The 26,237-nt window shown below is 46.0% G+C and overlaps 1 long non-coding RNA gene across 1 annotated transcript; it reads left to right on the forward strand.

Moving 5' to 3' along the window:
- The first annotated feature begins 2,588 nt into the window (after positions 1-2,588).
- Positions 2,589-26,237, forward strand: LOC124264091. Its single transcript, XR_006895040.1, has 3 exons — positions 2,589-2,692; positions 6,821-6,938; positions 26,199-26,237. It is a non-coding gene; the product is annotated as an uncharacterized LOC124264091 (long non-coding RNA).

Below are 26,237 nucleotides of genomic sequence, written 5' to 3' on the forward strand. Positions count from 1 at the left end.
GTATTTGCTCCATACAGTTATCTGGCGACAGCGCAGTTCGAGTCATCTGAATGTGTAATGCCTGCTGACCGTGTGTATTTGCTCAAAACAGTTATCTGGCGACAACGCAGTTCGAGTCATCTGAATGTGTAATGCCTGCTGACCGTGTGTATTTGCTCCATACAGGTTATCTGGCGACAACGCAGTTCGAGTCATCTGAATGTGTAATGCCTGCTGACCGTGTGTATTTGCTCCCTACAGTTATCTGGCGACAACGCAGTTCGAGTCATCTGAATGTGTAATGCCTGCTGACCGTTTGTATTTGCTCCATACAGTTATCTGGCGACAACGCAGTTCGAGTCATCTGAATGTGTAATGCCTGCTGACCGTGTGTATTTGCTCCATACAGTTATCTGGCGACAACGCAGTTCGAGTCATCTGAAAGTGTAATGCCTGCTGACCGAGTGTATTTGCTCCATACAGTTATCTGGCGACAACGCAGTTCGAGTCATCTGAATGTGTAATGCCCGCTGACCGTGTGTATTTGCTCCATACAGTTATCTGGCGACAACGCAGTTCGAGTCATCTGAATGTGTAATGCCTGCTGACCGTGTGTATTTGCTCCAAACAGTTATCTGGCGACAACGCAGTTCGAGTCATCTGAATGTGTAATGCCCGCTGACCGTGTGTATTTGCTCCATACAGTTATCTGGCGACAACGCAGTTCGAGTCATCTGAATGTGTAATGCCCGCTGACCGTGTGTATTTGCTCCAAACAGTTATCTGGCGACAACGCAGTTCGAGTCATCTGAATGTGTAATGCCTGCTGACCGTGTGTATTTGCTCCATACAGTTATCTGGCGACAACGCAGTTCGAGTCATCTGAATGTGTAATGCCCGCTGACCGTGTGTGTATTTGCTCCATACAGTTATCTGGCGACAACGCAGTTCGAGTCATCTGAATGTGTAATGCCTGCTGACCGTGTGTATTTGCTCCATACAGTTATCTGGCGACAACGCAGTTCGAGTCATCTGAATGTGTAATGCCTGCTGACCGTGTGTATTTGCTCCATACAGTTATCTGGCGACAGCGCAGTTCGAGTCATCTGAATGTGTAATGCCTGCTGACCGTGTGTATTTGCTCCATACAGTTATCTGGCGACAACGCAGTTCGAGTCATCTGAATGTGAAATGCCTGCTGACCGTTTGTATTTGCTCCATACAGTTATCTGGCGACAACGCAGTTCGAGTCATCTGAATGTGTAATGCCTGCTGACCGAGTGTATTTGCTCCATACAGTTATCTGGCGACAACGCAGTTCGAGTCATCTGAATGTGTAATGCCCGCTGACCGTGTGTATTTGCTCCATACAGTTATCTGGCGACAACGCAGTTCGAGTCATCTGAATGTGTAATGCCCGCTGACCGTGTGTATTTGCTCCATACAGTTATCTGGCGACAACGCAGTTCGAGTCATCTGAATGTGTAATGCCTGCTGACCGTGTGTATTTGCTCCATACAGTTATCTGGCGACAACGCAGTTCGAGTCATCTGAATGTGTAATGCCTGCTGACCGTGTGTATTTGCTCCATACAGTTATCTGGCGACAACGCAGTTCGAGTCATCTGAATGTGTAATGCCCGCTGACCGTGTGTATTTGCTCCATACAGTTATCTGGCGACAACGCAGTTCGAGTCATCTGAATGTGTAATGCCCGCTGACCGTGTGTATTTGCTCCATACAGTTATCTGGCGACAACGCAGTTCGAGTCATCTGAATGTGTAATGCCCGCTGACCGTGTGTATTTGCTCCATACAGTTATCTGGCGACAACGCAGTTCGAGTCATCTGAATGTGTAATGCCTGCTGACCGTTTGTATTTGCTCAAAACAGTTATCTGGCGACAACGCAGTTCGAGTCATCTGAATGTGTAATGCCCGCTGACCGTTTGTATTTGCTCCAAACAGTTATCTGGCGACAACGCAGTTCGAGTCATCTGAATGTGTAATGCCCGCTGACCGTTTGTATTTGCTCCATACAGTTATCTGGCGACAACGCAGTTCGAGTCATCTGAATGTGTAATGCCCGCTGACCGTTTGTATTTGCTCCATACAGTTATCTGGCGACAACGCAGTTCGAGTCATCTGAATGTGTAATGCCTGCTGACCGTTTGTATTTGCTCCATACAGTTATCTGGCGACAACGCAGTTCGAGTCATCTGAATGTGTAATGCCCGCTGACCGTGTGTATTTGCTCCATACAGTTATCTGGCGACAACGCAGTTCGAGTCATCTGAATGTGTAATGCCCGCTGACCGTGTGTATTTGCTCCATACAGTTATCTGGCGACAACGCAGTTCGAGTTATCTGAATGTGTAATGCCTGCTGACCGTGTGTATTTGCTCCATACAGTTATCTGGCGACAACGCAGTTCGAGTCATCTGAATGTGTAATGCCTGCTGACCGTGTGTATTTGCTCCATACAGTTATCTGGCGACAACGCAGTTCGAGTCATCTGAATGTGTAATGCCTGCTGACCGTGTGTATTTGCTCCATACAGTTATCTGGCGACAACGCAGTTCGAGTCAACTGATGCCCGGAAGACATTCCCTTGTTTTGATGAACCGGCCCTGAAGGCGAGGTTTAACATAATACTCGTGAGAAAGACGGACTTTAAATCTACGTCGAACATGCCGATTAATCGAACAGAAGTCAGGTACAGTAATGTCTAACTCGTTTACAGGATGTGCAGGCATTACATTAGGGGTGACACATGGCGACAATAATTGTATGGATATACAACGTCTTTATTATGTGAAAGGTGACGTTTCGACATAGATTCTAATGTCGTTGTCAGCCATCACGTGCCCGAATCTATGTCAAAACGTCGCCATTCACACAATAATGAAGTTGTATATCCATTAAATTATCATCATCTTCATCACCATACGTTCTAACATGCCCATCAAAGATCACATGACTAATGTACATATCTTCGAAAGTGGACATCTGGCCAGGGTTTATATGTGACGGCACTTGCAAACGTAAACATGTGACCAGGGTTTACCCGTGATCGTACTTAGTACTACTTACAGATGTAAACACGTGACCAGCGTTTACCTGTGATGGTACTTAGTACTACTTACAGATGTAAACACGTGGCCAGGGTTTACCTGTGATGGTACTTAGTACTACTTACAGATGTAAACACGTGACCAGGGTTTACCTGTGATGGTACTTAGTACTACTTACAGATGTAAACACGTGACCAGGGTTTACCTGTGATGGTACTTAGTACTACTTACAGATGAAAACACGTGACCAGGGTTTACCTGTGATGGTACTTAGTACTACTTACAGATGAAAACACGTGGCCAGGGTTTACCTGTGATGGTACTTAGTACTACTTACAGATGTAAACACGTGGCCAGGGTTTACCTGTGATGGTACTTAGTACTAGTTACAGAGGTAAACATGTGGCCAGAGTTTACCTTTGATGGTACTTAGTACTACTTACAGATGTAAACACGTGACCAGGGTTTACCTGTGATGGTACTTAGTACTACTTACAGATGTAAACACGTGACCAGGGTTTACCTGTGATGGTACTTAGTACTACTTACAGATGAAAACACGTGACCAGGGTTTACCTGTGATGGTACTTAGTACTACTTACAGATGAAAACACGTGGCCAGGGTTTACCTGTGATGGTACTTAGTACTACTTACAGATGAAAACACGTGGCCAGGGTTTACCTGTGACGGTACTTAGTACTACTTACAGATGAAAACACGTGGCCAGGGTTTACCTGTGATGGTACTTAGTACTACTTACAGATGAAAACACGTGGCCAGGGTTTACCAGTGACGGTACTTAGTACTACTTACAGATGAAAACACGTGGCCAGGGTTTACCTGTGATGGTACTTAGTACTACTTACAGATGAAAACACGTGGCCAGGGTTTACCTGTGATGGTACTTAGTACTACTTACAGATAAAAACACGTGGCCAGGGTTTACCTGTGATGGTACTTAGTACTACTTACAGATGAAAACACGTGGCCAGGGTTTACCAGTGACGGTACTTAGTACTACTTACAGATGAAAACACGTGACCAGGGTTTAAACACGTGACCAGGGTTTACCTGTGATGGTACTTAGTACTACTTACAGATGTAAACACGTGACCAGGGTTTACCTGTGATGGTACTTAGTACTACTTACAGATGAAAACACGTGGCCAGGGTTTACCTGTGATGGTTCTTACAGATGTAAACACGTGGCCAGGGTTTACCTGTGATGGTACTTAGTACTACTTACAGATGAAAACACGTGGCCAGGGTTTACCTGTGATGGTACTTAGTACTACTTACAGATAAAAACACGTGGCCAGGGTTTACCTGTGATGGTACTTAGTACTACTTACAGATGAAAACACGTGGCCAGGGTTTACCAGTGACGGTACTTAGTACTACTTACAGATGAAAACACGTGGCCAGGGTTTACCTGTGATGGTACTAAGTACTACTTACAGATGTAAACACGTGACCAGGGTTTACCTGTGATGGTACTTAGTACTACTTACAGATGAAAACACGTGGCCAGGGTTTACCTGTGATGGTACTTACAGATGTAAACACGTGGCCAGGGTTTACCTGTGATGGTACTTAGTACTACTTACAGATGTAAACACGTGACCAGGGTTTACCTGTGATGGTACTTAGTACTACTTACAGATGAAAACACGTGGCTAGGGTTTACCTGTGATGGTACTTAGTACTACTTACAGATGAAAACATGGTACTTACAGATGTAAATACGTGACCAGGGTTTACCTGTGATGGTACTTAGTACTACTTGCAGATGTAAACACGTGGCCAGGGTTTACCTGTGATGGTACTTAGTACTACTTACAGAGGTAAACACGTGGCCAGGGTTTACCAGTGACGGTACTTAGTACTACTTAAAGATGTAAACACGTGTTCAGGGTTTACCTTTGATGGTACTTAGTACTACTTACAGATGTAAACACGTGGCCAGGGTTTACCTGTGATGGTACTTAGTACTACTTACAGATGTAAACACGTGGCCAGGGTTTACCTGTGATGGTACTTAGTACTACTTACAGATGTAAACACGTGACCAGGGTTTACCTGTGATGGTACTTAGTACTACTTACAGATGAAAACACGTGGCTAGGGTTTACCTGTGATGGTACTTAGTACTACTTACAGATGAAAACATGGTACTTACAGATGTAAATACGTGACCAGGGTTTACCTGTGATTGTACTTAGTACTACTTACAGAGGTAAACACGTGGCCAGGGTTTACCAGTGACGGTACTTAGTACTACTTAAAGATGTAAACACGTGTTCAGGGTTGACCTGTGATGGTACTTAGTACTACTTACAGATGTAAACAAGTGGCCAGGGTTTACCTGTGATGGTACTTACAGATGTAAACACGTGACCAGGGTTTACCTGTGATGGTACTTAGAACTACTTACAGAGGTAAACACGTGACCAGGGTTCACCTGTGTTGGTACTTAGTACTACTTACAGATGTAAACACGTGGCCAGGGTTTATCTGTGATGGTACTTAGTACTACTTACAGATGTAAACACGCGGCCAGCGTTTACCTGTGATGGTATTTACAGATGTAAACACGTGACCAGGGTTTACCTGTGATGGTACTTAGTACTACTTACAGAGGTAAACACGTGACCAGGGTTCACCTGTGATGGTACTTAGTACTACTTACAGATGTAAACACGTGGCCAGGGTTTACCTGTGATGGTACTTAGTACTACTTACAGATGTAAACACGTGGCCAGCGTTTACCTGTGATGGTACTTACAGATGTAAACACGTGACCAGGGTTTACCTGTGATGGTACTTAGTACTACTTACAGAGGTAAACACGTGGCCAGGGTTCACCTGTGATGGTACTTAGTACTACTTACAGATGTAAACACGTGGCCAGGGTTTACGTGTGATGGTACTTACAGATGTAAACACCTAGCCAGTGTTTACCTGTTATGAGTACTTACAGAGGTAAACACCTAGCCAGTGTTTACCTGTGATGGCACTTACATATGTAAACACGTGACCGGGGTTTACCTGTGATGGTACCTACAGATGTAAACACGTGACCGGCGTTTACCTGTGATGGTACTTACAGATGTAAACACGTGACCGGGTTTACCTGTGATGGTACTTACAGATGTAAACACGTGTTAACCTTAATAGATTTTTTCACGATATGGCTAAAATATTTCCAATGTGACTTAAAATCTTACTCACTACATCTTACTTACTTACAATTATGAAGGTGTGGCCTGGGTTTACCGTTGATAGATACTAACAAAGTCGATCACGTGGCCAGGTTTTTTTTATAACTGTGAACAGAGGCCCACGTTTTGTCTCAAAACAGACAAATAGATCAGTGTTCCAGCAGTGTAATGTGCGATTTCATGGTGAGGGAGACGATAAAAACATGTTTCATGGGAATCACTCATGTCCATGACAACGAGTGTCAAGCCAGTGATAGTTAGCTTAGATGTTGCTGGCATTGATGAACAATATACGTCAGTCGGTTGGTGATTGTTGTCCTAGTTTGGTAGCGCCGCCAGTGCTGAATCAGAGGTATGGAATGTCTTAAGACGACTGGTGCCAGCAGAAAGGGTTTCCGAGGATGCATGCCTCCTGGGAACCACGAGCTACGTCATTATCTGGGTACACTGCCCGTTTTGACTTTCTGAGTCACTCACTCCTGAAATAGACATATGGTGAATGCTTTCTGAAAACACGCAGGCATGATGGTGTGTATTTCTGTTTGAAGGCCCGGCGGTTACCAAGCCGACATCTACCAGACCACGCCACTCATGTCTACATATCTCGTCGCGTTTGTAGTGTCGGATTTTGAATATATAAATGGAACTACCTCCCGTGGTTTACAGGTAAAACCTGCAATGTTAGATATGGATACCTACCTAAAGCGACAAACAGAGCACACAATTAATTCAGCTTTCATAATAGGCGTGTTCTATAACAAGTATCCAGTGTTACAGTCTTCATGCATTTATTATAATATTTATGCATATTCATGGAAAACAGTATTACAAAACGTCACATTTGACGTGTTAGCAAGGGGACTTATCCAGTCCTCTATTTACTTCCGATATGGACAAATGCACCCTCGAGAAATAATTCAGTGGGACGTCTAAACGCCCCCAAACCCCACAAACAAACCCAGAAACACTGCAGTTTATTTAGAGAAGCAAACATGGCAAAGAAGTGACTCCTTGTGTGGTGCTGTAAGATCAGTTTACAGAAACGTAATGGCGGTAACACGTGCTGCTCGCCGTTGGTCGTAACACGTGTACATCCTGTTGTGGTGCACCTGAAGGGTACGAATATCCATACAAATAAACATCATTATGATATGAATATAAATGAAAATGGGGTTTGGAAATCATAGGTGTCTGATGCTTTATTACACATATACATTGTTATCGCTCTCGTCCTTTCTAGCATCCTAATTTTTATCAATGTATTTCTTGAAATACAATCAGCAATCACAGATAGAAAACCATATGTCTGACACATGAAACCAGATATCTCACGTCAGAAACTACATGTCTGACACATGAAACCAGATATATCACGTCAGAAACTACATGTCTGACACATGAATCCGGATATCTCACTTCAGAAACCACATGTATGACACATGAAACCAGATATCTCACGTCAGAAACTACATGTCTGACACATGAAACCAGATATCTCACGTCAGAAACGATATGTCTGACACCTGAAACCAGATATCTCACGTCAGAAACCACATGTATGACACATGAAACCAGATATCTCACGTCAGAAACTACATGTCTGACACATGAAACCAGATATCTCACGTCAGAAACTACATGTCTGACACTTAAATCCAGATATTTCACGTCAGAAACGATATGTCTGACACATGAAACCAGATATTTCACGTCAGAAACCACATGTATGACACTTAAATCCAGATATCTCACGTCAGACTGACTGAGTTTTTAGCTTTTCCGCTTTTAGCAATATTCCAGCAATATCACGGCGGGGGACACCAGAAATGGGCTTCACTCATTGTACCCAAGTAGTATATACAATGGGGGTTCTGGATCACTTTCAACAAAAAGCCTCTGCAAAGCCTTATTTACTTCTCTGATGTGAGAAGTGGGCGGTGGGGTAGTCTTGTGGTTAAAGGTTGGCTCGTCACGCCGAAGACCGGGTTCGAATCCCCACATGGGTAGTAGTATATACAATGGGGGTTCTGGATCACTTTCAACAAAGCCTCTGCAAAGCCTTATTTGGTAAATAAGGCTTTGTCGGGCCCTTAGCTCTTGCTACCATTACCCCTACTATGAAAAAGTTTGGGCCGATAGCGGTTCTGGATCACTTTCAACCAAAGCCTCTGCAAAGCCTTATTTCACAAGTAAGGCTTTGGTCGGACCCTTAGCTCTTGCTACCATTACCCCTACTACAAAAGTTGGGGGACCTCCTAGCCGAGCTACCGGGGGCATGGCTGGAGTAATGGGACACCGCTATGCTGGAGGTAACACTGTACCGTACGGTACGATCAATAATTCTTCTCTCACAAACCCCCTACCTGGCCCATCCCTCAAGTAGTACAAGTTTGGCTCGTCTGCTTTGATGTCCACTTTATCTATGTTGTAAGTTTTGACTGACCATATAGGATCGGTGGCTCGCTTACGGCTATCACCCTCGTGTTCCCCCGGCTGGTATAGATACCTCACTAGGGCCCTATCTGGTATCTGTTTCTCCTTCCCACGCAATGGAGCAGCCGACTCTGCAACTATTGATTTTAGTTTGATAGCGTCTGCCGGTTTCTTATCAGTGAGCCGGGTGACTTCATGGTTGATTGCCGACACCACCTTGGGTAACCTCGCGACCCATTCAGTCGATCGTTTTCCCGGGGTTACCATCTCCCTCGCATACTGATGGCCGAATAATCGCTCAGCCAAAGTCCTATTAAATCTCTCAACTATGGCTTGGCTGCGATGGGCTCCGACCGTGCCACGCCTGACCTTTGTATCGTGTTTGGCTAGCAGTTGTGACACGGCACCCATGAACTCCCGTCCGGGGTCAACTTGCAGCTCTGTTGGCCACGTCAGCGGACTGCGTTTGTATATGCGTTCGAATCCTCTGGCTACCTGGGCCGAATCTTTCGCGGTCAAGGGTTCGGCTTCCTTGTAGCGACTGGCTACGTCCACTACGGTTAAGGCATACTTGTACCTCTTGTCGTGGGGTAGGAACAGTAGGTCTGCCTGGTGAACGCTATTAGGTATGTTAATACCGAACCTCCTTCTAGGCACGTAGCGTGGTGCCGGTAAATAGATCTGCCACAGGGCTTGTTTTTCAAGCCACGCTTTGGCCTCCTCCGGGGGTACTCGCGCCATTTTAGCTAGCTTATCTACAGCACTAGCTCCTTTCCAGTACCCACGCGGGCTGTAGTAAATAGCCTCAAACTTTCTCTGGTTTCGTGACATGTCTTGGTTCAATTTTCTCATGCCCATACGCGTACGTGTTTATCCCATCAATAGCTATCCAACGTTTAGTGTCCATAGGTGACAGGGACGTCTTGTTTATAGTCAGTCCGTATATCTTATGCCCATCACTTCTAAGTGTGTTCATTTTATGCCTAAAGGTACGGGTCTTGAACAGGGCTTCCTTTGAATCTGGCGTGTTTGATGTGTTGTTTCACCACATACTTCTTAACACCCTTAGCCTTCCGGATTTCACCATTGTCGGCCTTCAGTATGGAGTACATCTTAGGCCTCAACCCTATGTACTCGGCTATGGGCGTGCCAGCACACTCGTCCTTCATCTTACCTAGGACCTTTTTATTTACCGTACTGTGTATGGCATGGCCCTTAGGGTAGTCGCTGGTGTCATACAAATCGAGGTGTTTTTTCATGTCAACGTACACGTCCTCGGTTCGAATCTCCATCAGCAGGGAATCCGTGTCAGTGTACAGAACTTCACACCTGTCGTCGTACTGTTTCTTGAGCTCGTTGTAGTAAAAGTCGTACATCAGGTGTTTGGATAAATCGAGGATGCTCATCCCCACGTAAACAGGCCGGTTGAATTTTATGTGGCTTTTCTTCATGTGTAAGGCAACTAGGTCATCGGTGAATATTTTGCTACGGTTGAATGCCGGACTGGCTATCAGTCTCCTGAGCTTGTCTTCCTCATTTGACCCGAACCAGCTTCACGGTCACGCGTTTCCCTCAGGTTCTCCATAGTCTTACCGAACACCCGAGTTGTTCAAGTGAGCTTATAGAGATTTTTCTCAAAGTCACTGGTGGCAAGCTTTCGAAGGTCTGTGTTCATTCTGATGTAAGGCTCCATCCAGGGGCTCTGGGTGAACACTGAGCACCCTGTGTATTTTGGTCAGCCTCATACCCAACGACAGGTACAGCTGTAGGTTGCGATAGTGAACGATGTACTTGGTCTTATTCATTAAGTTGGGCACGAGTTTTTCAACGTCTGTCACACGCCCACCTAACAAGTTATGTTGGTACTCAGACATCCAGTCTGGGTTAACCCTCATACGTTCGGGGGCCAGGGGGTAGCTGTTGTGTGATGTGTGTAATGCCTTGGGGTATTCCAAGTCAACCTCGAGGATATAACCTTTATTCGAATCTGGTGCGATGCTCATAACATCGACCTCATGTGACGCCCATTCGAATCCCCCTGTGGGTAGATACTGGCTCATGGCCCAACCGTACAGATTGTTGGCGTCGAGGTAGAGAATGTGATTGGTTGGCTTGCTAGGGTCGTAGCCCTTAACGTATTGATTATTTGCTTTCGCGTATCGTTTGGTTGCCATGGAGATCCCACCTCGCAAGCCTTTCTCAATGAATAGGTGCATGTCGTAATCAGTAAGCAATTCCAACTTAACTCCGGTCTTTTTAAGCAAGGCATCCCACGACAGACCTGGGCTGGTGTAATACCATGCGGGGTCGAGTTTATACTGCTTGAAACATGTCCGCCTAAACGTCTCAAACACGTCGGCTAACAGCAGTACATCTGTCCTTAAGTACAGGTCGTGGTAGTCACCCAGGTTCTTACAACCCAGTTTATTCCATACATTAATAGCGTGTGAGTAATCGTCTTGGGATATTTCCGAGTCGGTCAGATTGCTGTAAAATTCTCTGATGGGGGGTAGTCTGGTCTCGGCGAACTTGACCCAACTATCCATGTACTCATAGGGGTACACACCCTTCCTCATAAGCAGGGGTCTAGTCTCGGTATCTGTGTATCGGTCGGTGATAGGGAAGGTATCGTTGGTCTTGACCAGACTGTCTAATGAAGACAAGAGAAATTGTACTGAATCTATGAACCTAAGGCCGTTTAAGCTGAAGGAGATGTATCTCCATGTTGTTGGGAATGCACGTTATATTACCATCGATTTTCGCGATGGCCTGCATGATTAAGTGAGAGTCGTACCCTCTCAAGTTGTGAAAGACAACGGGGATGTTTATTGTCTTAGGGTTGATTCTAAGCTTGAGGTTACACGTGCTGTGAGCCGCGCCTCTATACTTACCGGTTACGTGGCAGTGATCTCTCACCGAATCACCATTCAGTGGTGAGTCACACACGTGACAGTTAGTGCTACAGGCGTGAGCTAGCCTGTCGGCTCGGGTCATACGCATTGGAGCGACTCTATACAGTGCGTTCCTAATAATTTTTTCTTCCTCCTGCAAACACTTTAGAAACCTTTCAGCCGCGTCAGGGCCCCTATACACTACGGGAGCTTTCGTTTCCCCATCACAACGGACGACAATGTATCCAAACCCACAGGCTTCATGCTCTTGTGTTTTGTGGGTGAAGCTCTCACCTGTGGGTAGAGCATTGGGAGTATCAACAGGTTTAACCAAGGCTTCAAAGTCGGCGTATATGATATAAGGCACAGACATTTGGTTCTTGTGGTTACCGAATTTTAGGATATTATCACCTTCCTTAGGCATGTCGACTCGTATAGCCGTCTGCCCCACACCTTGACAATCCTCCGGTGGGATTCTAATAAATCAGCTCGTGTGAAGCCATGTAGGCACCGTTCGCAGAAGTGGGTCTTTTCTCTGTGTGCCGATTGGTCATACAACAGCCTGCTAAAGTGTTTTATCCAAGCGTAGTGGTACTTGTCACCTCGCTGGATCATGAATATATTGATAACACGTTTCCCCAACAGTTGGGGTGTCCCCAACACTGGGCTGACCCCCTGTGCACTATTGTTGTGTTACCTTCTGTGCCCAAAGACATTTATAGCTAGATTATTCTGTTTTTCTATTTTAGTTATCTGGGATATGGGGGTGGGTTCATCTATACCATCCCAGTTGAGCCCATCGTCTTGGGGATAACTAGAAGGCCTGTTCGAATTAGTGTCAGCTGGAAACAAGGCTGACCTGATAGCTAACCTCAAGCAATCGTCTCCTCTATTCCTGACGTTGACTATGGCATGTTTTTTCCTATAGTAGGGAGGCAAGTCTAGGTATGACCCGCCTCTGAACGGCACGTAGTTAGCTATGTCTAGATAGACATTATCGATTTTATCTACAGTCCACCCGGACCCCAAGTGTGTGTAGCGTTCTAGGTATTCTCTTATCTGCTGAAAACTAGTATCGATTGATGCGTCAATGGTCTCTATATGGGTCACGACCTCTTGTTTACCCCGGAAGTAAGGCTGAACGTACTCAGTGACACCTCCCCCCACCTGCTTATCGAGTGACATTTTAACTGTGATTTGAAATTTGATACTTCCTAGACTGGTTAGTTCCTGGTTGACCTTATCAGCTATCAGAGGCTTGAGGTCTGTAATGTCTATGTTCCTATCAACATGCATGCGCCAACCTCTCAAATAGTTGCCTACAGCACGCTCAGTGGGTACGAACTGTAGGTCGACAGCTCTATTCTGCCGTAACAGTTCTACAAGCTGTGGCTTTCTCATTCGGGAATATCCCCCTAACCCCAAATCACGTGCCTGAACTTTCAGTTGTTTTACAGTGGGAGGTTTTGCTACGGGGGCATGTGATAACAATGCGATTAACCCGGCTCTCCCCAGGTTTGAATAGCCCGTGAATCCAAGCTGTTTTGCTTGAGCTTTTAATTCTTTTACCGTAGGAGGGGCTTCTAAACCTAGTAATCTCAACAATGCTGGTTTTCGCATGCGAGAATACCCGATCACGCCTCTCTGTCTTGCGATTTGTTTGAGCTCGCGTATAGTCGTCATAGTTGCGTACACACCTAAGAGAACCAATGTCTAATTGGGTCACAGTAAAGGTAAAAAATCAAGATACACCTTATCGATTATTCCCTCAACCCACCCGGAATATGCGCAGCATAGTAGGGTGTTTTGTATTACTTGCAACGAGTCGTCAACAAGTATATCTATATCCCCATGCACATCTACTCGCCCACCATCAAAGTAATTCCAAGTGTGCCCAGCCCATGGCACATCAAACCCTACTTTTACCATGATTGTAAACGAGCACCCCTTATATACTTCACTAATAATCATGGGTTTGAGGACACTGATATCTATACTTTTCCCCACATCCATCTGCCAGCTGCTCAGGCAACCTTCCCTGGGCTCAATTTCCACAAACATAGCTATACGTAGGTGTGTATAATCTCTAATTGGGCCACTGGCAAAGGGACCTGCCTTACACTGCTATCTTGAGAAGTCGTCTACGTTCTTTTATGTAGGGCTTTTTATTCTCGTAGATGAGGTGATGTCTGACTACGTTCGCCCCGTGAGCTTTACATAGACAGTAGTGCCCTTTAACCCCTATACCACACACAGAACACACGTAGTTAGGGCTTCCCATGTGGAAACAACAGTACCCCTGAGTCCTGCATTTCCTACCACAGGCCTCAGTCTTCCCCATAAGTATGTATTCGCATCGGTATGGAGCAGGTCTCATGTTTAGCATACTTATATGGGTATTTAGTCTAATTGTTTCAAGAACCAATGCAGTCGCTGCTATACCCAGCTATGAAGCCCAGTTCACGGTCCATTTGCCCTTGGATGGTGTGTAGTACTGAGCGAGTGTGGGTTTATTGAGTGGTTGCAACCGTTTACCAGTTAATAAGTAGTATTCTTTCGCAAGCGTCGTCAACATCGTGGAATGTTTGAACGGCATGGTTTTCACGCCTGAGTTGTTCGTTAATGTAATCGATCCTCTGGAGGCGTTTTTTAGCGTACTCGGATTGGGCAGCCTGTAATTTCTCAATAGCGAGATTATGGCGCTTTCTTTCTTCCTGTATTTCAGCCGCGTGTGACTCTCGTAGTTTCGAGAAGAGGAAATTACTCCCGGAAAATGCCAGGGCATTCACTAACGCCCCACCGACCATCATAGCTATCGTGGCCATCCTATATTTACTTCATAATATTTTCAGGTAGTATCCCTTGTTTTACTAGGATGTCTTTTGTAGCCATTGCCATACCAAGGTTCATTATGAGCATACCCATATCCTGCAGGTTGAAATCTAGCTTGATAGTCGGTTGTTTAAGCACCATTTTGGTCAACCGAGCGTATCCTACGGCTAGACTGGCGACCACTGTGGCGTGGTATGCGTCGTTGACGAACGTTTTCCCCTCAGACATTATGTATATGATATAAAATATTAAATTATAACATGATATGCGGGTCGACCTCTAATTGGGGGACCGGATCACCGGAATCCTTGGGACCCTCACTGGGATTCCTGTGTGGGTTTCCCTCACTGTGTCGTTTATATAGCCACGAGATAGCCACGGCTGCAGTTACGCCTACAACCAACAAGAGACGCTCCGGGTGAGTCACCCTGATAATTTTATGTTGGTTACACCACCGTTTTTTACCGGCAGCTACTCTCTTAGGATTCTTCTGCCTGGTTACTGTGGGAGGGGTCACCTCCCTGGGGGTTTCCGCCAGTTGTGGGGTCTCCTCGGGAGGGTTCACCTCCAGTTGGGGTTTCCCCAACGTGGGGGTTTCCTCCAGGTGTGGTGTATCCTGTGCATCCATCTATACTATTATTATTATTTTTCCTCTCAAATTGGCAATGCTTTGCCGTAATAATCGCCGCCGTCACCGGGGCTAACAACATACCATATTTGTGGTACAGCTCGCAGCTAATAGAGCTCAAGGCGTGCTCGATAAAAGGGTCTTTCTCGAGGTCTTCCCACAGGTAAAGTCGGCGCTGGGGGAATGGGAAGGAAGTATGCCGCAATACCAGTGTATATCTGGGTCATAGCCGATCCTATTGTCTTTGTCATCTCTGCTCCGAGCCGGGACTCGTATCTAGCGTACAGCTTATCGATTTCTTCGGCTGTCATTTTGTGAATTTTATCCGGAGTGTACTCCCCAAAGTAATGTTTGGCTTTGCCACCAACAGCCAACGCCACCAGTTTCTCTCGCTTATCATCATCCACCTGGGGTGACTGGGGTACCAACAATTGTTCAAGCAATTCCTCACACTCCATCTTATAATGTAACAAGTAAGTTTTAGTTTTAACAATATAATACCCGATGCAGGCAAAACACAGCGAAATAAAGGTTAAGTTGCACACGACGAACACTTCAAATATCATAGCTATAACTAAATGCTAAGCTTTGCTAAGCATTTGCTAAGCATTGCTAAGCATTTGCTAAGCATTGCTAAGCATTGCTAAGCTAAAACACCCTATAGGCTACTGGTTGATCGGTCTTGAGCACGAGCTTAGCGTGTTTAGTTTCAGCGAGCTGTTTCTTCACCCGTTCCCGTTCTAATTTACTCATCACATCGTTCTCTCTCAAACACTCTTCGAACGAATCCCTGTCCTTGCAGTGAAATAAGGCCACCCATCGCGTCTGCTCCCTGAGGTCTTTCAACACCGAGTTGAACTTCTGCGTCAGTACCCATACGCTGTGATTTGCGTGCCGGCCAGAGAAGGCCAGGTACGATAGCATGTCTCTCTTTTTTGTTATCTCACGATTAGCGCTGCAGTCGTCCAGTATGAACAGTGTAGACTCCCCTTTAAATTTCTCGTAAAGAGCTTTCAACCAGTCCTGCAGGCGTGTTCCCGGGTCGACTTTGTGTACGTCCGGGTCCGTCATCACCCAAGGTCTTTCCGTGTACGTTTTATTCATGCTCAGAGTAGGGCACATGATAACGATGTTATCAAACACATCCCTGTAGTACCCCTCCAACATATCCAACACGAAAACGGTCTTCCCACAGCCAGTCTGCCCGCACACTATGGCACAGTGTGGGTCGCGGGGTAGCAATAGCTTGCTGGCAGGCAGTGATGGCTTGCCGGCAGGCAAATCAGTAGATGGCCTGCACGAATCTCCCATTGTCTATATTAAGTTGCGCGTCCATAATAACGTACAGATATAATTTCAACTTACCAGCGGGTTGAGCCTTCTTGGTAATCTGGATAGTAATCCCCTCACTGCCATTGTCTATGCGACGACCACTACCGTGCAGTTTATCGTCATCTGTGGATCGCATGTCCAACCATAGGGCATACTTGGTGGTCAGGTATTCACCGATCTTCACGGAGGATAGGTCCAGGTCTTTGGTTATGTGGTGTTGTTTGGCTGGTAGCTTTTTTATCTCATCCCACTGCTGGTATGGCCTCATACCATGACTGAACAGCTGGTTGGGCACGCCCTCGATGGTCACTTCCACCTTTTCAATCTCGGGGTTGAAAAACTTCTCGCTGTCCCTCCGGAACGGCTCGTAATCCTCCACTGGGACGACCAGGATGCCTTTCATCGATCGCGCCGGCACGTTCAGGTTGATATTCCACACAGTGTCACTCTTATCTCGTACGACTGATCTATGCCTCAGTATGCGGTCGTACAGGATGGCCATCTTCCCAGAGTACTGGCTTCGAACCTGCCTGGCCAGCTCCGGGCTAGTGACCATGTCGAACTCCAGAGAGATATTGTCTATGGCGTAACTGGCCTCATCACCGTTCGGCGTACACGCGCACTACTTTGCTGTAGTCGTTAAACGTTAGCTTCAGATTCAAGCCTATCACCCAGCGGCCTGGTAAAACGGTAGCGTGTCCCGTGAGCAACTTCGAAGTCGAAGCGCACGCAGAACCGGTTCCGATGCACGCTTGAGCGATGGCCTTTTCACCGTCCGTGATCTTGTCTAGCTGGTCTTGCGTGAAGGCATACCCTATGCGCGACCGGGTCGATTTGCTGATACCCTGGTACACGTCATTGACACGTTCTCCCTCGCTTTTCCAGAGATCCCCGTAGCAGTGAAACACGTCGCTGTCGTCGATGCTCAGCACCTCGTTACCGCTGATCTTGATGGTGGTTTTCTTGATGATGGCTCGACCTACGTTCCGCACTAGCTCACGTTTGTCGTTGGTGGAGGTCAACATGAGGTTGAACGCAAGTCGAACCGTGCCTGGTACAATGAGGTCATTCTCACCAAGGTTTGGAAATCTAACCAGCAGAGTTTGATTCTGGTCTATCTTGCTGGGATTGTTGGTGATGGTCACCGACTGGCGCACGGCTCTGGCACCTAGTGGCTCTCTTGATCTTCTGAAAGGATCTAGTTTTCTACCGTACATTGTTATATAAATGAAATATATTTTAATACTAAATAATGGCCGAGGACATACCTATGGATGATATGTGGGATGATAGTGCCCAGGCATTCGACGAGCAGGAGACTTCATTCACTACCCCCTTAAGTACTGAACTTATACAGCCAGCTGTCAACGATTATTACAACGCAGTTGAAAATAGAGACAACATCAAGCCGTTGGGAAGGGGACTATTCCAAGTTTACAGTCGATAATAAGGGCACGCTGCGATTGAAGGCTTACCCGGAGATCGATCTCATGAATAAGCGCACGAGAGAACCGCTTGCTTTGTCAACACTCACCAGTCGCCATGGGGGCCAGCTGATCCGTGATGAACTAGGCTTCATAGATTACGGTGGCGCGCGGCCAAAGCTTCCCCCGAAGGCCGTCCAAGATCTGCAAGCAGCCAGGGCCAATACTGGGGATGCTAAAGAAACGTCGGACAGTATCGAAAAACTATTGACCACGTACCATGACAAACCCTTGCCGGGTCTCGAATTTCCCCTGAGGGAACTGCGAGGCCTAGACGAAGCCTTGAAACATGTACGCGGAGAACTCGTGAACAACATGGGGAAACTTAATGAAATCGATGAGCACATCGCTCGCGAGAAAATAAAACTCACCGAAGCGGATGGTGATATGAAACGTCGTATCGAGGAGAGAATAAAAAACTTGGAAGACGAGAGACGGACTCGGTTGGAATCCGCTTCCTCTAACCGGGAAGCGCTCCGATCACAGATCAGTAGAGTACGGGAAACCATCGATCGAGTCCTAAATGAAGACACCACGCTAGCTGACAGGATTCGGATACTGTTCCGGGAGCAAGGCATCACCATCGCCAGCATTCTGACCGCATTGGGCTTCATCATATCAACCCTGGTGGTGTCATTGACAGGGGGTAGCCCCACGCCTGCCGGCGGCGGTGGTAGCCCCACGCCTGCACCCACAGGTGGTGTCAAAGAGTGGATAAAAAAACTCGGGGAGGCCCTGGCTAAACTGGCTGGTAAGGCTGCCGAAGCCCTACCCGGGCATCCTGGGTAGCATCGTCTCGTGGCTGCTGGGTGCTCTGGCTAAAACTGCCACGTGGCTTAGTCAAAACCTGTGGGCAGCCATTGTCGCCATGGTGGGTTTGGTGTACGTAGCGGCTAAGAAATTTTTAACCAAATAAGCCCCAAAGCTACCCCACCAACCACCAGGGCTGTTTTACGATCGATGTGCTGCTGATTGGAGGCTGCAGGCTGTGGGGCCACCCCCACAGGGGGCGTTGGTTGAGCCCTAGGCTCCGGGGGTGGCGCCACTATACCCGTTTCACCGGTCGTGGGTGGTGGGACGTGGGGGACGTTGACATCGAGGTTGACGCCCAACTTTTGGTCCGCCGTGGCTACAACTATTTCGTTGTTGTAGCCCACCACTTTTTTTACTCTCAGTTGCATATCACTCGGAGCCATGTACAACCCCACGTCGAACACGTAGTCGACTTTCGACCTGGCATATTCCAACACGTCTTGGTAGCGTTTGATGGCACTCGGGAGATCAACTGGAGCATTGATAGCATCCTCTACGTTGACAACGAACTGTTTCTGAGCGTCGTAAGCAGTCCCCTTACCGATAATACTGGAACGCGTTTGCGTCTGCGCACCCAACACCGCCCACACGTACGTTCTAATCGAGTCGTTTAAGCGTTCAGTGCCGGCACGAGTAAACCCTTTCGACGTGTCCAACATAAACTTTTCCAGTCATCCGCTGCCCCTCCCTGATCAAACCTCCAGACTCTGTACTCCTTGTTGGCATTGAAAGCCATGTAACGGTCATCCCACTCGTTGGTTGTGAAGAGATGATACGACTTGTATCCCCAATCTTTCACCAGCAGTTTGCTGGCTTCCACAAGGGGCATTTGGTGAACGATGGGGATACCCAACCCGTGGTTCGGCCCCGGCAAACGCCAATCCGTCTTCGGGTTTAGTTCGAATTCGTTGCAAATACGTTCGTAGGCTCGCCTATCGTACTTGTTGTTTAATGGGTTCCATGCATTGTCCTGTGGGAGCGGGACGCTGATTTCTTTAAGGATACGCCTGACCTGGTAGTACACGTGGAACTTGAACACAGACTGACTCAGCGGTCCACGCCGAGTGTCGGTCAATGTCACACCACACCCCGTTGTAGCGCACCACACGGCGAAGTTGAGTTGATTCTGCCAGAACTGCATCGGGTTGTTGAACCAAGCATGAACTACCTTAGCGTTAGTCACCGAAAATTTATACAGGCTGAACACATCTAAAAGCTGGGCGTTGAAATACATCCCATCAGCAACCGCGATCTTCATGGGTGAGAAATCTATGTCCAGTTTAGGGTAAAACACACCAGGGGAATACATTTTAAAACTATTATATAATGAGCATATATACTCTAACATGTACATAACACTTCCAGGAATAACGAGCGGTGAGGCCGTTCAGCTGAGCTGACGACGCGATCGATAATACGTCCGGTCAACTCGAAGTCGCACTCTGCGATATCACCTACCTACCGCAATGGACTAACATCAACGCCAGCAACAATAAGCTGTTCGTTAGTGGAACTCGCAGCCAGATAACTGACGGCTACTACAGCGTGTGCTCGCTAAGCGATGAGGTCTTCAAACCCCTGGGAGCCGAACTCAAGATGAACGACTCAAACGGCACAGTGGTGTTAATCAACAACGGAAGAAACTCCTTGAGGCTCGGCCGGCCATTGGCGAAGACACTCGGTATATCACCTGACGAGATAAAACCAACAACAACCGTCACAGGCACGAAGTTACCCGACCTAGTACCGTACCGAGAGCTGTACATTCATCTAGGTCAGGTGAGCACAACGTACAACATTCAAGGGGGTCACCCTTCCACTATACTGATAGCCGTGCGGTGAAAACGGAGAAATACAACGACGGTAGAACCGAGTCGTTTTCACCGCGGCAGTATAAGAGGTTGACTCAGGGCAACATACCTGAGCTGATAATATCGGTGTTAGATATAAATCATAATCCCGTGAATATAGGATACCTCAGCTTAACGCTTCACATAAAATGACCAGCGCACAAGGGCCCGGGGTGAAAAAATGCGTCAATGTGGGGATCTCCGACCTCGGGGACACACGCGGTTTCGACGCTCCCGGAGTAGATGGTAAATTGTACGCCTTGCAACTGAAAAACAACATTTACAAACGCGTTGAAGTCCCCTCCGGTGGAGCCCTAGGTGATATAGTAGATACCTCAAGAGCGGTCGTCAACACTAAGTACACCCTAGTCAACACCGGTGATGATAAATGGGTAATATACCCATCGTTCGGGGGTAAACTGTTCGACTTAGACGATGTTGAGAGCACTACCGTCGCCCGAAACAAGCCATATATGCTCGTCTTCACCGAAGATGACAAGTGGGTGTTGATACCAGATAAAGACGACTGGTTTCTCAATATTAGGCTCGGCTCCCCCTACGTGTTCACGGATAACAAAGACAACCACCTAAACAAAGTCGTTAACAACGGAACCCTGCTCGTGGCTTACGTCCCGACTCAGAGACGTAGCGTAGCCATCAGCCCAGTCGCCGGTATGGCGGCCCATATGCTATCGAGTAAACCGGGAGAGCAAAACGTGACATTGCAGTTGGTGTCTGAATTCGAAGGCGTGGCCAGGATACTGGAGAGTCTACCGGCGAACTCAACACTGATCATCAAAGTCTACCTAGGGGAACCATCGGGGAATAATGTCGAGATCGTGAAGGGGATCAAACTCGGGTGGGTGAAACGACACCAGTATCACGTTTGCACAGTTTACGTGCGGGTGGGTGTCGGCTCCAATACCAGTCTGCAGGGAGTCACAGTGGTTGTGGAAAACACGATATCACTAACCAGGATCTTCCTACCCGACAACATACACTTCATGGGGATGAAGTGCACCCCTGAACTATTATCAGAAAACCAGTTGGAAATTATCTCGTAATAGTATTATAGCAATGACCAGTCATCGCCCCAACACCACGCTTAACGACCTAGGGGACACGGAGGGGTTTGATCAGCTTGGTGAGCAATACACCTTATACATCCTGCACTTCAAAGACAACGTGTACAGGCGGGTGTCGTTATCAGATTTTAAAGAGCCTGAATGGTTACTCAACTTAACCATCACTGCACCTTATATCACCTTGAGACAAGATGGTACTGTCTCCGAGCTTAAGAACAATGGCATAATTATAGGATCGTTCGTTCCGGAACCCCAGACCCAGAGTTCGAGGGATTTGTATTTCCAACACCTAATATATATATCACACCAATACCAGACCACTCGGGTAACATGTTAACTTCCAGGAGAAGGCGAAGATAGGGCTCAAATTACTTGATCACCAAGAGGTCTTTAGAAATATCTCGAAACTACACATTCATTCTAGACGTCTATCTCGGAGATGCCCTCGTATCCTGAGCATCTTAACATTATAGATGATATAACGATACGGTGGAACGATAGGGCTAGTAACCAACGTTGTCGTATTGTTAAGGTATCGGAAATTACCCTATACCAGTATTGAGGGGTTTATCTCTTTGAAGAACGTAGAGATAAGACCCCGCTTTTACACGTACGCTAATCTAAGTATTATCGGCTTTAAATACATTAATCAAAGGTTAAATAAACCCCAATTAAAATACATCACGGGATTGAAATATATCCCTGAACTAGTTGGAAAATAGATACCCAATTAAAAAATATTTTCCCAGATATATTATAGGCACACAGGATGGGTCTGTACCCAGTCGTAGAGGACGTGAGCGAAAACCCTGGAAACCGTAGTCGGTTCCGCTTTGAGGCAGTTATGTGATGTGAAACGCCAACTAGAACAAGACCGCGACACACGTAAAGCACTATGTAAAAAGTACCATAGAGCTTGCAATATCGTGGACGGGGCTGACACTGCCCTTATGACAACCAGCATGGGACTAGGTGCGGCAGGTGTTGGGTTGTTAGCTACCATCGTGGCTGCACCTATAGTGCTAGGCATTGAAATAACAGCTGGGGTGGCAGGGGTGTTAGGGTTGGCGCTTAAGTTAGCATCACGCAGACTGCATCGTAAGGCATTGAAACACGACCAGATCAGGGTTCTGGCTGAAGCAAAGCTGAACACAGTAAGTGAGCGTATTTCCACGGCACTTACTGACAGTAAGATCTCAGAGGAGGAGTTTAGTTCAATCCTCTCTGAACTCACAAAATATAACAAAATGAAACAAGATATTCGGTCCAAGTCTCGTAAGTCTACTATCAGCGAGGACGAGAAAAAAAAGTACATAGAACAAGGGGTGAAAAAAGCCCGGCAAGCCTTTATTACAAACACCAAAGAGATCATAGGCGATTCACATTAAACTGTTTCATCGAGGTAAACATGGCATAGTGCCATAGCGGCCAGCCCAGTATTGGATGGGGCAATACCCGTTACTTCCCCCATGCCCCCGGTAGAGGTGCGTTAGGAGGTCCCCAACTTTGTAGTAGGGTAATGGTAGCAAGAGCTGGGGTCCGACCAAAGCCTTACTTGTGAAATAAGGCTTTGCAGAGGCTTTGGTTGAAAGTGATCCAGAACCGCTATCGGCCCAAACTTTTTCATAGTAGGGGTAATGGTAGCAAGAGCTAAGGGCCCGACCAAAGCCTTATTTACCAAATAAGGCTTTGCAGAGGCTTTTGTTGAAAGTGATCCAGAACCCCCATTGTATATACTACTACCATCTGTCTGACACTTGAAACCAGATATCTCACGTCAGAAACCATATGTCTGACACGGGACACCATATATCTCACATCAGAAATCATATGTCTGACACTTGAAACCAGACATCTGACGTCAGAAGCCATATGTCTGACACGGGACACCATATATCTCAATTCAGAAACCACATGTCTGACACGGGACACCAGATATCTCACATAAGAAACCACATGTCTGACACGAGACACCAGATGTCTCACATCAGAAACCACATGTCTGACACGAGACACCAGATATGTCACGTTTGGGTTTGTACTGAGCATGGTTTAGATACCCATATCGATAATACTACGGTAACGGTCTTGAAGGAAGTTGGGACCTTATTAAGTAAATGTGATCAGCTCTTCACAAGAAACACGCTGGTAGGGGTGAGGACACTTTATCATCGTAGAGCAGTCATATCAATACACATCATCCTGCAACGTTTGACAAATTATAAATGGACATCAAAATCACCCATCCCATGAAATATGTTCTGTAATACAACAAATAGGTCTTAATATAATCATATTTTACAGGTTGCATTCAGTAAGCTATGTTTGTGTTATAAAATTCCACACCGTAGTCACAACATTCGCCCAGTGTACTGAAGCAATGGGAAATGATAAACCATTTATGGATATTTATTGATGTCTCTACCCTTCTGGCACCTGTAAACATCATAACCTTATCCCACTACATTTTAAAAGTCTCCTTTGGTACAGAGCTATATCCTAGTTTTGGCGAAGAATTCGGTCATTCTGTCGGCAAAACTACAGTTTCGGACATTTGGAAAAGTAAGGATAAGTGGCTAAATATTTCGGAAGATTCTCTATCTCTCACAAGAGAACGAAATGCTAAACATGCCAAATTAGAGGAAGCACTTTATGTTTGGATGACAGAAATGAACACAAAAAATGCTTCAGTGAATGACCAAATGTTAACTGAGAAAGGCATGGAATTCGGCTCAAAATTAGGAATCAGTGATTTTGCTTATTCTCGCAGTTGGCTTTACCGCTTCAAATCTCGTCATCAAATTAAGAAACAAAATTACCAGGGGGAAGCTGCCAGTGCTGATAAGAATGCAGTAATTAAAGGTAGAGAAGAATTGAAATCTGTCTTGAAAAATTACGACGAAGACGACATCTTCAATCTTGACGAGACCGGCTTGTTTTATAAGCTCGGACCCAATCACACACTTGCCTCTAAGAAAACACCTGGTGTGAAGAAGTCGAAAGAAAGAGTGACAGTTGCATTATGCTGCAATGCTACAGGTACCATCAAAGTGAAACCATTCATGATAGGGAAATATCGACGACCACGCTGCTTTGGTAAAGATTTCAATCCGGAAATCTATGCTCGGTACCATTTTAACAAGAAGGCGTGGATGACCTCTGAAATGTTCAGTGATTGGCTGAGAACTTTTGATAGACAGTGTAGGTCACGTGGCCGTAGTGTTATACTTCTCGTGGACAATGCAGCCAGCCACAATTGCAAACATGTGAAATTGACAAATGTCAAAGTTCATTTTCTTCCTCCCAACACAACATCCAGGATTCAGCCACTTGATGCTGGTATTATTCGGACATTTAAAGCTTATTACAAGCGATCGTTAGTGAGACATTTTATCGCATGTGCAGAAGATGACAAACCTCAGTGCATAAACTTACGAGAAGCCTTGCGATTCGTGAAATCTGCATGGGCAGATGTTTCTTGTCAGACGATCAAGAACTGTTTCAAGCATGTCGAAATTCTGCCAAGTCAAGAATCGCAGATTGATGAAACTGGTGATCTCGAAGATGATATCGTGCTTGCCGACTTGAAAAGGCTACTTCCTCCCGTCTGATGATGAAAACATGTCGCCTGATGATTTCATCGATGCCGATTCCAACGAAGAAACGTGTGATTCACTGACTTCAGAAAACATCATAGAGATGGTGACAGCTGCAGATGATCAGATTGAAAGTGAAGAAGAGGAAGCAGAAGACACTGTCACCATTCCGTCTTTAACAGACATGAGACTGTACCTCGGTAACATCATTACGTACTACGAGTGCCAGGGTGACATCGAAAATGCAGATAAAGCAATGGACATGCTCAATTCTTTAAAACAACCTTTGACGCAGCCCACCATTAAAGACTACTTTCGTAAGTAAAATGTGTGAGTGAAACAATGTGTAATAAATCCAGTGATTGTCTTTGATGTTTTGTTTTGATTTCTTTGATATCAAGGGGAAGTAACTCGGTGCATATACTGTGGTTTCAGCAGTACGAACGTTTCACTATCCAAACGTTTTTTTACAGAAACCGAAGTGTTCGTATTAACGAGGCCTGACTGTAACTACAGGGTTGTTTAAGTATAGGATTGCTCTCGATATATTTCAGTGTTTCTTCCATCAGTTAAGTATTGAGACCGGAATGTATACTGAAAGAAATAAAAGACTTTGTTGTTTGTGCCTGTCACAAAGGATATGTGGAAGAAGAGTACATGGTATATTTACCGTGCAATGAATGTCAACATATAACCGAATTATAACGTCTCATGTTGCCTACACCAACTGAATGAGGAATTGATCTCACGTCAGAAAACAACTAACCACATCACTCACTTCAGAAATCAGGTATCTTGCATACAAAATGCTATCTTACGTCATAAACCATGTACAGACACATATGTACATCCCTTTCACTACATATTAGACTTCAGCTTGACAAACACGACATAAAGGAAGTTGTTATCCATACAGTCTGTCATATTGTACTTCTCATCTTCAACAAGGACACTCCAAGAAGTAACTTACTATCTGTTTCAGTATCGTGTATGGGCAAGGCAAAACGTCCTGTCTCAGCTG

Source organism: Haliotis rubra, unplaced genomic scaffold (assembly GCF_003918875.1).
Source record: "Haliotis rubra isolate DU_JTF1 unplaced genomic scaffold, ASM391887v1 Scf909, whole genome shotgun sequence".
Classification (NCBI taxonomy): domain Eukaryota; kingdom Metazoa; phylum Mollusca; class Gastropoda; order Lepetellida; family Haliotidae; genus Haliotis; species Haliotis rubra.